This window comes from Haliotis rubra, unplaced genomic scaffold, assembly GCF_003918875.1.
Source record: "Haliotis rubra isolate DU_JTF1 unplaced genomic scaffold, ASM391887v1 Scf263, whole genome shotgun sequence".
Taxonomy (NCBI): Eukaryota; Metazoa; Mollusca; class Gastropoda; order Lepetellida; family Haliotidae; genus Haliotis; species Haliotis rubra.
In genome coordinates this window covers 957,501-971,751 of record NW_025766703.1, presented here as the reverse complement: position 1 = coordinate 971,751, position 14,251 = coordinate 957,501, and the positions used below count along the sequence as shown (strand labels likewise).

The 14,251-nt window shown below is 39.0% G+C and overlaps 1 protein-coding gene across 1 annotated transcript in view; it reads right to left on the bottom strand.

Moving 5' to 3' along the window:
• Window positions 1–6,535, bottom strand: part of LOC124280256 — a 119,142-nt gene extending 112,607 nt beyond the window's left edge. The window contains exon 1 of the mRNA XM_046716150.1: window positions 6,274–6,535. The gene's annotated coding sequence lies outside the window, so the exon portion shown is untranslated. The remainder of the gene's footprint in view (window positions 1–6,273) is intronic.
• Window positions 6,536–14,251: the final 7,716 nt, after the last annotated feature.

Genomic DNA, 14,251 nt, shown 5'->3' with positions numbered 1-14,251 from the left:
AGACAGGCAGGTGTGATACTTGTACACATGACATGTTATGATGTCTGTTGATTGCAAAATGTTATACACAAAAAATGAGCATGTATTTACAAAACCCAACATCTCTATATATACACACACAATGAGCCGTGGGGGCACCTGCAAATGAGCCAGCCGTTACACTTGAGTGTACACCCACCCGCTCTGACTGGGTTCGGTATCCCGGCTGCTTCGTTTCTTGGGAAGTAAACCCAAGTACAAAATATTGCACTTTTGATTTGCGATTGTACGCTTATAATTTTGTTTATATGTTTTTTCATAACCAGCAATGTATATGATATGTCATGAATAAGTGATAACTGTGTTTTAATTATGTTTGATTTTTTGGTTGCATGTGACCTTTAAACAACAATCAACCAACCAAAATGTTCTGACACAAATTTTAAAGTAAATTTGATGAAATTGCTATTTCTTATACTATCCTTCAAGATGTCCAACAACATAATATATATGATATAATATTAATCCATATCTTCTTAAGTCTCAAACGAGTGGAAATATCGCCTCCATGACCTTACACATGTTAAATTTACTCATTCACTATTGCTTACAATAGTATCCTCGACATATCGAGGTACCATCTCAAACCTAAAGTCGACAATATTCCCATCTCTAACTGATAATAGAAAATTAAAAACAATTTTTCAAAAATACAAAACAATATTGACAAGTTTAAAGGATAAAACTGTAAATACAGGTGTAGTATAAAATCTGAGGGGAATTGTTTTCAGAGGGTGAAAAAGACTGGCAGGACCTTGAGATGGCCCCTATTCTGACACACTGAGAATGTGGTTACATTGTTGGTCTCAAGTCATTCTTCACTTCCTCTGGTTAATCACGACTTCCTGTTAGACTTTTCCTCTTCGGATCTATAACAACAGCCAGGAAGGGATGCATTTCACATGAAAGCTTTGAATACTTTGATCATTCAAGAAATATCTAATTCAAGAAATTAGGCTTTAATTAGATTACCACATTTGCCCAATCAGTAGAGGTTGTCTTCCATAAGAGGTTTAAACTCATATGTATCTTACGACAAACCGGTTCAATTTTACAAAGATTTTGCAGTTTGTATATTTATGCAAAAATACTAGACTTCAAACATAATATTTCATTACTTTTCTGAAGGAACCGAATTATCATATTTTTAGCCAAAACATGTTTTGCGCCAAACATGTAAATAATAACTAGGTTTTTTGTGCATCTATCAGTATCATCAATTAAATGATTTTTTAAGACAATTTTTCAGTTGTTTTTACCATGGTGACAAGAGGAATTTATAAGAAACTTAACTCAAAGTAAATTCTGAAAATGCATCTGTGACAAACTTTGCTGCAAAAACTTTGGGCATTACTTAATATAATATATATGTCTGGTTTAGAGAGGCATTTAATCAACACACCAATCTTAAGGTGGACTTTAATTAACACTTATATTACACATGAAGTGTAAGGCTTTCTCTAAGATTCTTTACCTGTATAAACGAAAGACGAAAACGTGAAAAGAAGACTGAAATATCAATTCCTGTGACTGGAGAAATGCCAAAATGATCCAGTCTTGCGTAGAGATTTTGTAACGTATCTGTTTATGGGTATACTTCAGGCCTATACTTAGTCAGTGAAAAAGTTAAAAATAATTTTTTTGATAGAATAAGTTAACTCATTTTAAGTTGAAAAGGTTAAGATGAGATGGAAATTCAACCTCTGAAAAATCTAGACTTGCTTCATCATGTTCATTGAGATGTAGAGCATAAAGGCTCGGAGGAAGGTGGAAAAAAAGCTCAGGGCCTGAGAGTGACCTAGATTTGACAAAAACTTAATCCATGAAAACATACCGTAGTTTATTTTTTCAAATGAAATACCTTTTCCTGAAGTTGAAACAAAAATAAATATTCCAGAGCCATGGTGCAGGTCTAGGTCCATTTAAGAGATTACATGGGGCAGGACTTACTAAGGTCCAATGTGAAAGATCATAATTATTTCAGAGTCATTGTGAAAATATGTAAAATAGGACTGTACAGTGTTACCGGTATACAGATTATCACAATACGCCTTTCAAATGATATGTATTGCAATGTTTTTCCTCAGAACCGGTATATTGGGTTAACAAAAAACATACAAAGTTTTGTGAATATCTCTAGGGTTTAAGTTAAAATCCACACAGACTTTCACTCATACTGAAGTGTTCCATTGTAATTAATTTACAAAACAGCATACTTCACTTACAATAACTTTTATGAAAAAAATATACAATCCCTCAAAATCAAATCTAAATTTGAAAATTCTGTTATCACAACCATAACATTTATTTAGGGCTTTAGTACGTAGAGAATACACTCTGTGGGTACAGTCAATGTCCCTCACTGTCAAACACTCCCAATATTTTGGAAAACGGATACTAGAATATAATTGCAATACAGTCATCCCTCACAATAACGCTCTTCGCGATACCGCGGATTCGGTTAAACCGCGGGGTAATCCGTGGCTCCCATAAAAAAAGTTGCCCAGTGATCACACATATTCACGTCATCGAAAATAGCACATCAACAAATCCGCTCTTGAGCTCTGGTTAATCACGTTGTAAACTAGTGAAATTCAGTGCGGATTGCAATTAACAGTGTTTATCGTACATATCCATGGTTTTTCAGATGCTTAAAACATGCAGGGTTTTTTCAATAATAATAGATGAACAGTGAAACATCGTAATAACTTTATCATAAAGACATGTCGATCATCAGCCGAGTACTTACAACGTTTGCTATGATGCAACACACCACGTAATTGCGCGGGTAAACACCGCCATCCGAGAATGTATGATGTCAGAAAACACATTTTATTTGATTAAATTCAATCCCATTTTCATTCATTAAAACTGTTTACAATAACAACTAAGAAACCGTGAGTGAAATGGCATTACCTCATTCCATACAACGCCTGCTTACCACATTCGTGAGGGTCCATTTTTCGCGCCTACCGCGATAGCACCAATTTCACATTTTTCTCAGCAATCACGAACAGATTACAGCCTTGTCATCCATTGCCAACACACAGCCCTAATATATAAAATTATATTATACACACAGATATATATTATAAGAATTAACATTAAGAGTCTATGTGTTTCTGCGTAAAAATATTTTGGAAAATATTTTAAGGCTGCCCAGATCTTTTGCAAACTTCAACAGCTGAAATATCCTTATCACCTAACAACTGTTGTTCCACACCAATGACCACAACAAATTACGACGTTCTGCATGTGCTCTTATTACATATTAATGTCTTGTCAACAACCTATATAAATTATATATTCCACAATAAAAGGACGCATTTCCGTATGTCAAAGAACACCAGACGTCTAAAATGCAATTTCATATCCTGCCCAAAAAAGAACTCGGAACAATGACTGGCTAAAAAACTCATTCATATCAACTGTCAAGTATAGTGTATATGCTAGCAGGGATCAAATAGGCAGTGCTCACACGATAATGAGTAAATTGAAACCTCTAAGTTTTAGTGCACATTTGGCTGGTTAGAAGGTCACACAATGCATAGTCTGAGGTCAAATCCATATGGGTATGGCGACAATACTTGAGCAGCGATTACAATGGTTTCAAGTGTCAATTTTCTGTATGAATGGGCTATTGAAGTCGGACTTTTACACACTACATTTGACATTGAGATTTTCAGCCAAGAAGAATGGCAAAGCATTTATCAATTTATTGATCATGGGTTGGGAATGGTCACATAAAGGTTTGGATAATTGATCCGTTAATGTTTTGTTGTGGCCACTGTCAAACCCTTCAGAAAATGCTTTATATAGTACCTTGTTTCAAAACCTTGGATCCGTTTCGACCACATACTCAAAAAACAAGTTGGGCTTCATGAATATGTTGAGGATATTTGGGTAGTGAAAACTGAGCATGCAATTTTTTATGAAAATTACCCCACAGTGTTGACATGGTTAATGACCCATTACTTCTTTTGTTCAGTATATATCTCTCGGCACAGGTGAAGAAATGTTTTTGCATAAAAATGACAGCCTGTCTGCATAGATACTTATCTTTTCCCAAGACTGACATTTTCAAAATCTTGGTTGTATAAACTTTGTGTGACAAATATTTTATCTAATCATATAGCATTAAGCTCAATTAGTATAGTATAGGGATTTATGTCGATTGACATACTAAGCACCTTTTGTCGGCAAATTGAGAAAAAATTGTTTTGTTAAATATTGAGACTTTTTAAATTATTACTTAATCCAGATGTATTTTTACATTGAATTTTAAGTTTGGTGCAAACTAATATATTCAGATATGGATTAACAAGCTAAGCTAGCCTGATGCGATATGTGCCCGTGAAGATCCCGTTGTCATCAATCCATGCTTGTTGTAAGAGGCAACTAATGGGATGGGATGGTCAGGTTGGTTGACTTGGTTGACACACAGATAAGATATTATTTTATTTAAGTGTCACATGATATACATTTCTAAAAAGTGTCAAAAAAAAAGAAAAAACAGTTAAAAAGTATACCATTCGGCATAATAGGGATGTCTATTAGGGATACATCGATACTTTTTCTAAGGCGATACAATTATCGATACATATAGATATTATATATGTTTATGTATCGTTTACATTTTGTAATTGTATCATGTTTTTTGATGTTATGAGAGATATGTAGCACTAAAGTGAAGTATATGTATGAATTTGGTATGGCAAACCCCCCACACACAACACACACACACACACACGTGGGGCTCTGAAATGATCAGATTGATGCTCATGATGTTGATCACTGGATTGTTTGGTCTAGATTTGTTTTTAGAACTGATTTTCACCAACCCATGATTGTCACAGACTGTCGCCATATAGCTGGAATATAGCTGAGTGCGGCAAAAAACAACAAACAAACAAAATCATTTGAGGCTTTTGCATCACATAAGGGCAGGGAAGAAGTGAAAATAACGTGGTAAGTCAGTGATTTTATTTTATGCCACTTTAGTGATATTCCAGCATTATTACAAAAGGGGACACTAGAAAAGGGTTCTCACATTGTGCCCATATGGGAAATGAAACCTAGGTCTTCAGCGTGAAGAGCAATTGCCTTAACAACTAGACTACCTCCCCCCCCCCCCCCATTGTTCAAGGACTATCAGACTTACTGATATTTCAGGTTAGGATACATTCCTTTGTAATGAAAATAATTGTGCATAGATCGATGATTCATAACATGCTTGGAATTTAATTCAGTAATCATCATTAATTTCTTCAATTCATATCAATATACTTACAGTCAAAGAGATTCGGCCTCTAATTTATTTGATTAATCATCATTAATTACAATTCCTATCAGCTACGATTATCAGGAAATGTCCCCAGTGTCAAGTTCTTCAGTCTCTCTGTGATCTATCTGTTCTTGCTAATGAGAGAAATGCTTAAGGCGTACATGCATCGGATGAAGACTTTACATGCTGATCAAACATGTTTAATGGGCGTAGAACGTGAATTACTTAAATAGAACCAGTTTATCTTCATTTTAACTGTGACGACACAGTATAGAACACAAAGTGTTTGAAGTTTACAAAACTGGCTCTAGTGCAGTACGTTTAACCCTTGCAATGGGTTTATTCATGAAGTGGGTATATTAATACTTTTAACAATATCTTCATGAAGGAGTGTCACATACTTAAGGCAATTCTAAGTCTTCGGTTGAGATGCTTTCAATAGACCGACCTGGGTCACTGTGACATTAGTAAGTCCAGCGTGACCACCCTTGTTAAAACACGTTCCTCGGGGTCAGTTTGGTTATAATGGATGTCAAGTGACCTGTCTACTCAAATAGACTCGTCCAACAGGTGCCCGTGCCGATTTTCAGACGACAGGTGTCATTTGAGCGAAATATCCATCACTCGAACACACTATGGACTCAAGGAATATATGAGGCGAATATTGTAACGACTTGAAATGAATAAACGTTGTATGTGTTTACTGTAAACATTCACCTACTGCTCTCAAGATTATGGCTGCCGATTTTACAATCGGTCACGAATGATCCATAATCGCGGGGCGAACGGGTGCACATTTTGTGACCCCTCGACACCGTGACAGATCACGCTCTGCAGTCACACTCATGAAGCTATGTATCTCACATTATTTCAAACCAACGTCAATAAAACACTCATCAAAATAACTACTGCCACATGGTATAAAACGTATTACACAGAACCAAACTTACCTCGATCGAGACGAGTCAAAACTAAAAAGTTTACTCCAAGCTTGAGTTGCAAACATCCAAGGTAAATCCACTCGTCTCGCGGTCGTCTCTGCTGACATAAATAGTATCCTGTGGTCGGTGAGATACCGTGGGTTGGAATCGGGGAGTGGTAAGTTGTGACTAATATTATTGTCGTGGAAGGAAGTATTCCCCTATGACAATTCTGCTGCGACAGTCTGGAGTAGCGCCAAGTGCTGATATCTGGGCCAGTCCATTCCGGGAACAGGGGGAGAAGGTTTGAAATGAAGTCACGTCAACGTCTCTGGAGGAATGTTTCTTCCATGAATGGCCCACTTTTTGTCAACTAAGGAGGATGTCAGCGGATAATTAATGATTAACGTTCACCAGGTTATCTTTATATATTTAAAATATCTTCAAAAGTGGCTCATAGTATAAATAAGTTTATAATGAACACGCTCATAGATAGGCCAACTTGCGGATATATATCGAACTGATCTGTGAGTCCCGGGCACTTTCTACATTGTGTATGTTTTAGTCGAAATATGTATTACTAACCCTAGTTAAAACGAAATAGAATTAGCTCAAACTTTTCCGTTAAAACCGTATTTTAGACACATATTTGGATCTGATCATTCATCTGATCTCTCTTCCAAAATTCTAACGCGAATAAAAATTATGAGTCAAAATATTAACCTTCCTTGTTTCTCTTTAAATGTGTACAGTTTTTGTTAAACCCGGATTGTTAACGGTTTAGCCCACTGGACTAAGTGCCCGCCCGGAGAGCTGCAGATCGGTGGTTCGATCCCAGGCCCAGTCAAACCAAAATATATATAATGAGATAAAACAACAAGTGAACTGTGGTATAGTGTCTACGTGGACTTGCCCAATAAATTCGACATGTAGGTCGATCGAGATTAATGCAAACACACACGCACACGCATACGCACATCTCAAGGCGAGCCTGTCTCCGTATATATGTGTGTTATATATGTGGCCGTAGCGATTGTTGAAAATGTATTTGCATGGAATTTCAGAGACAACAAATGAATAAAACGCTTGTCAAATATCAAGGACTATATGGTCGGCACTGAGGGGAATCTAGGGTTATTTCCCCTGGTTGTTGACTAACGGGACGAACTTATTCGTCCGAGAAGTTTCGGGAAAGAGAGTTACAAGTCCCTATGTATATCATAAGAGCGATACGTGCGAGATTTAAGAGATTTCGACCTGACGTATCTTCACCACGTTGTGTCGAACCTTGATATGTCGAAGTCAGTGTTGTCTCGAAGCAATAGCTTATAGTTTCTGCGTATTCCCCCCGTCATCAATTTCCCGATATGTCAAACCTTGGATAACTCGAAGTATTTACGTAGGTCCCATCAACTTCGACACAAGGGGTGTTGACTGTATATGAAAGAAATCACTAAAATTCTCCTAGCTTCCTGGGTGGTGGTGTAGATTGTGTGCACACTCTTGAAAAGGGGTAGGTGGGTGCACACTTCATTTTCACCCGTTTTCAGTGGTCATTTAATACACTTTCACGACAAAAAAGGGGGGGGGGCACACCCTGCATCGCGCCCCCTCCACCCCACCCCCACCCCTGGATCTGCCTATGATACTTACTCTCAGCAATTACTTCCTTTGAAATTTGAAACAACCACGACAGTTCCATCAAATATGGCAATTGTTCATTTTTCTCCTCATCAATCTATTATTTCAATACTTTATTCATCTATTGTTCGTTCAATTATCCCAGCAAACACGCTTTTTCAATATCAACTCTACATTCGTTTTAGCTTAGTCTGAGACTAGAATCTAAGTATATCCCCGAACAGACAAACAGCTGCGAACACCATTTCCCACCCAAAAAAAAAGCAGTCACGTGCCGGTGCATGCAGGCGTAAATTTAGATGCGTTTTTTACTGCCACTTTTTATGCTCCCGAAATGGAACCCACCCACTTTTATTCAATATGTCTGCCGTGCGTGGCGGCTGACTGGTTTCGCAGTTGGAATGAACGGAAGTCACAAGACAGGATCCCAGTCTATCTACATCAACACAAGAAAGAAGGAGATTATATTCCTTAAATTTCACGATCCCTTCGTTTTTTATTCTTCAAGGTGTTCCGGCAGTTCTTTCAGGGATAATTTCTTCACTGCAGGCACCAGGTCTCTGCTCTGAGATGTATGATCTGCCTACTAGAATTGTTGTTGGGCAAGGGTCGACATACATGGAGTGAGCGAGTTGTGTTTTATGAGTGAGTGAGTATCGTTTTCCACCGCTTTTGTCAATATTCCAGCAATATCACGGCGGGGACACCAGAAATGGGCTTCACACATTGTACCCTTGTGGGGAATCGAAAGCAGGTCATTAGCGTGACGAGCGGACGCTTTAACCATTAAGCTACCCCACCGTCCCTTGTGTTTTAAGCTGCATTGAACATCAGTCCAGTTAAATCACAGTGTGTCAGCCTGTCGGGAAAAAACAATCTCCCCTTCCCTTCCCCCGAAATCTGAGACATCTACCCCTATAGTGAAACCGTTGAGCAGGGGTATGGTTCTTATAAAGCTGGAAACTTAACCAGGACGAACTGGGATTCGAACCCACGATTAGAGGGTTCTGGTGTACCAAAGGGACGCAACTCTGTAAAGCGAATTTTGACTGGACCACCTTAAACATACATATAATCTCTGAATACATATAATTTTGATAGAAACGAATAATTACATTTAAATTACAAAGGATGTCCAGTGATGTGGGGAATTCTGAACCTGACTGACTGACTGACTGACTGACTGAGTTTGGTTTTACGCCGCTTTTTCAGCAATATTCCAGCAACATCACGGCGGGGGACACCAGAAATGGGCTTCACACTTTGTACCCATGTGGGGATTCGAACCCGGGTCTTCGGCGTGACGAGCCAACGCTTTAACCACTAGGCTACCCCACCGCCCCTCTGAACCTGAGGAAGTGTAGACTTGCTTCATTTAGGGTAAGCATTGCAGAAAGGGCTGGTGGAGGGAAATTATGTGTGGTTCAGGGACTGTGAGTGAGTGAGTTTAGTTTTACGCCACACTCAGCAATATTCCAGCTTTATGGCGACGGTCTGTAAATAATCGAGTCTGGACCAGACGATCCTTTAATCACAAGCATGAGCATCGATCTGCGCAATTGGGATACGTGTGTCAAACATGTCAGTGAGCCTGACCACCCGATCCCGTTAGTCGCCTCTTACGACACGTAAGTATGGGTTACTGAAGATCAATTCTAACCCGGATCTTCACAGGTTCAGGGACTGTGAAAGAAACTAGGGCATCCTCTATAACTTTTTGGTCAATGTTTCCTTGTTACCACTTAACAAATTCTTACAAAAATGGTATTACTGTTTATATAATCGCAATGGTTTATGGAGTCAATGGCATTGCGCATTAGGTTTAATCTTTTTTCCGATTACACCCGTGTTTTATCTTTTTGTTATTAATCTTGTACATATTACATTATGATTGATTACATTATGATGTTTCTCATTTTAATGTGGTTTTGATTTATTCTCAAAAATGACTTCAAAACTGGTCAAGTATGATTTCCATCTTAATGTGTCTCTTGCTATTTAGTTTTAAACAACCCGAGAAGATCCGGGTTAGAATTGGTGTTCAGTAACCCATGCTTGTCGTAAGAGACGACTAACGGGATCTAGTGGTCAGGTCCGCTCACCTGGTTGACGCATGTCCTAATTGCGTACATCGATGCTCGCGCTATTGATCACTGAATTGTCTGGCCCAGACTTTTTTATTTACAGACCACCGCCATATAGCTGGAATATTTCTGAAAGCGGCGTGAAACAACAAACCAACCAAGCTATCAATATTTTTGAAGCATGCATGCCATAACGTAGATTTTATTGGCGTTTCAGTAACTTGGGTTGCGCTAAATTTTAGAGGGAAAATCCCCCAAACGTCGATACAAGAATGTTGAAGCATGAAACTTATTCCGAAAAATACGACCAGTCAATTCAACACTAACATAGTTCCGTTTCTAAAGGAATGACACAAACGATTAGAGCAGAGTAGATTGATGTACAGAGTGAAAGTGATTAAAACAATATGCAGAATGAGTTTATACAATAGATGAGTTGATGTACACTGAGATGGTAATAGTGAGTTGAAGAGAGTAGGTTGATGTACACATTGATTGGTTGTGATTACAATACACGAAAGGGAGCATATATAGAAGCCAGTTGGACGAGGTAAGGGTGGATTACTGGTGATCTTTAATTAGGTGGCGAGAGGCTGATGAGATAAAATAACCTAAAACATACATACAACGTCGCACTCATTGCAATAAAGAAGTTGACAAACTTGGTTTTCCTTCATCTATACAACTTCTAAAATGGCTCTCAAAGAAGAAATAATGCGATTGACGGTGACTGATTCAAATACACGCACATGCGTTTGTTTACACAACGGCTCTCTGAGACCCATCCTCGATAATCTCCAGGGTATTCGTTACGATCACTCTCCACTATACCCTGGATGCATGCACGGCTTGGGGCGATGATTTTATTACCTCCCTTTGCTGGCTTTTTATCCAGTCAGATGCCTACGCTGGGAAGTTGAGCGAACCAATCACTACTCACTTTCACTACTCAAATTATCTAACCGTTTAAACTTGGCAAAACAATTGATGCAGAGGTACTCTGAAAGAAGTAGACGGAGTTCTTTCATATATTTTTTGAAAGTTTCACATCTGTGAATTTATCTTTATTACTTCCCCAAAAATCTGAGTGGCACTGCGAACAAACCATCGCGACTACGACCGCTATCTTTGTTGACACTGGCAAGCTCGGTTGTAACGGCGGCTTAGCTGATTGGCTACTGTGAGAATGCGGAGTCAGCCAAGGGAGGTAATAAAATCATCGCCCCAAGCCGTGGATGCATCCAGGGTTTATAGGAGAGTTCTGGAGATTATCGAGGATGTCTGAGACCAACTGAATGTATTTCAGACGATCTTGCGGGTTTTGGAGATTGTTCGTGCGCTTCTAACAGTTTTAGGAAATATACTATAAATCGCTAAGAGTTTTAAAACAATAATATTACATCTGCATATATAACTATTTTCTTCACATCTCTGGGGATATTTTGGGGGTCATTCATAATTGTTTTTAGGGCATTCTTTTTAAAATTCCACCTGGGCATCAAGGTTACAGGAATATTCAGTTTGAACAATATTTTAAAGTCATTTTTGAGTCGGGATTCTGCTTCGGGATTTATTGTATCTGAAAAAGTATTATTTCATTTTGTATATGCAATAAAAGAACACCCATTTGTGATTCTTAAACCATATTTAGAAATATATATTGGGAAATATATGTTGAAGAGCTGGTAATGATTGCGTTGTAATATGTCTTTTACAAATATGTTTATCCCCTTCTTTTACTTGCATCAAAGGGGTTTGATAAATTAAAATGAATAAGTAAAAACCAAAACAGCAATACAATGTACGAGTGCTATGTACGGTGACATTGCATATCATGAGAATCAACCAGGAATACAGTTATCGTTCTTGTTTAAAGTAGTTCTGGTGTTCATGCGCCAATATGAAATCCTTCCAGAGAGGCACGAGCCGCTATTCGGCTTGTCACGTAATAACAGGAATTGATCACGAATGGTTTCATGGAGTGACTCACACCACTTTGGTGAAATCCATATGCATGGATTTATTTAGACTTATTTAGACAAATTTAGATTTAGGGTCGTTTTTTGTTGTTTAATACCGCACAGCTGTATGGCGGCGGTCAGTGAATAATAGAATCTGGACCAAACAATCCAGTGATTAACAAGCATGAGTATCGATCTACGCAAATATGATGTGTGTCAACCAATCTGCGGGTCTGATCACCCAATCCCGTTGTTCTCTTCTTACGACAAGCATGTCATCGTATCCCAATGTTGTAAATCGATACTCATAATATTGATCACTGGATTGTCTGGTCCAGACTCGATTAGTTACCGATAGGGCTGGAATATTGCTGAGTGCGGCGTTAAACAACAAACATTTTGGAGAAGGAATATACTGACTAAACCATTTGAGTTCAGGTGAATCGCTTTCTACATTAGGATCTGGGTGAGACATGTTTTGTTGCAAGCTATGAGCTAGGAGACTTAATGAGTGAGTGAGTGAGTTTAGTTTTACGCCACACTCAGCAATATTCCAGCTATATGGCGACGGTCTGTAAATAATCGAGTCTGGACCAGACAATCCAGTGATCAACAGCATGAGCATCGATCTGCGCAACTGGGAACCGATGACATGTGTCAACCAAGTCAGCGAGCCTGACCACCCGATCTCCTCTTACGACAAGCATGGGTTGCTGAAGACCTATTCTACCCCGGATCTTCACGGGTCGGAGACTTAATGAGTTCCGTGAGTTAGTGAGTATGGCCGCTTTTAGCAATATTCCAGCAATATCACGGGGACACCAGAAATAGTCTCACACATTGTACCCATGTGGGGAAGCGAACCAGGGTTTTGATACTGACGAGCGGACGCTTTAACCATTAGGCTACGCCACTGCCGAAGTTCGATGAGTGAGTGAGTTTAGTTTTACGCCGCACTCAGCAATATTCCAGCTATGTGGAGGCAGTCTGTAAATAATCGAGTCTGGACCAGACAATCCAGTGATTAACAGCATGAGCATCGATCTACGCAATTGGGATATGATGACATGTGTCAACCAAGTCAGCGAGCCTGACCACCCGATCCCGTTAGTCGTCTCTTACGACAAGCATGGGTTACTGAAGATCAGTTCTAACCCCGGATCTTCACTGGTCCGAAGTTTGGTGACTGAAATAATTTTGTTCATAACATAAACCACTGGTTTGTTGATAGATTTCACACCTGGATTTTTGCAGGTGTTACATCAAACACAGGAGGGTATCTTCCAATCACCTGGAACGGGTAGTAATACTACTAATTAAACAACATGAACAACAATATTTCAGAGGGAGTTCACTACTCACCGTGACTACAGACTGAAGAAACAATATAGATTTCACTTGCGCTTCTGCAAGATAATGGAGCTCAGCGTCCATTTTAAGGTCGATACTATATCGCCACGTGCATGTATGCGTATGTGTTTGTAAGTGAGCATATGCGTGCGTGCTTGCGGCGTACGCGAATGTGTGCAAGTGTCTGTCCACGCCTATCCCACAGACCCTGAAATACATATAGTCTAATAAGTCTGGAACATGTGGCAAGTGTAGATTACCACAGATCCAGGGAATGAAAAGAAAGGTCTCTGGACTCCTGATCACTATATTTTCTGATTATAATCTATCAACGTTATTTTTCTGTAAAACATGATTATTTCAGAGACTAGATGTTAGTCTAGACCCCCAGCCCCCACTCCACCCTCCTCCCCATCCTTCTCCTGCAAGACACGGTATCCACTACGCCACAGAAATTGGAAGAAATACCTCTTTTAAATGTTATTTTGTGTGATTCACTGTGCAGCTTTCCAGTTTTAATTATCTTATAATAAGCATTATTAAAATCGAAACACACGAAGAAAGGGCATGGAATATATTGCATAAGCAAAAGCCTAAAAAATAATCAAATAATTTCAGTTAGTATCTGACAGATCGTTCGTCTGTGTGTTATCATTTTCACTCCCGCAAGTGCGATAAAGTCGATGATTTTATAGAGATTCAGATACATTTTGTAGAGTTGTTAAACTGTGTTGTTTGATAGGTTGTCACATGTGATGCACACCCTAATACTGCAGTGTATGTTGACAGTCAAGTACGACAGCGGCCGGTGGGGTAGCCTAGTGGTTAAAGCGTTCGGTCGTCACGCCGAAGACCCGGGTTCGATTCCCCACATGGGAATAATGTGTGAAGCCCATTTCTGGTGTCCCCCGCCGTGATATTTCTGGCATATTGCTAAATCCGGCGTAAAACCATACTCACTCACTCACTCAA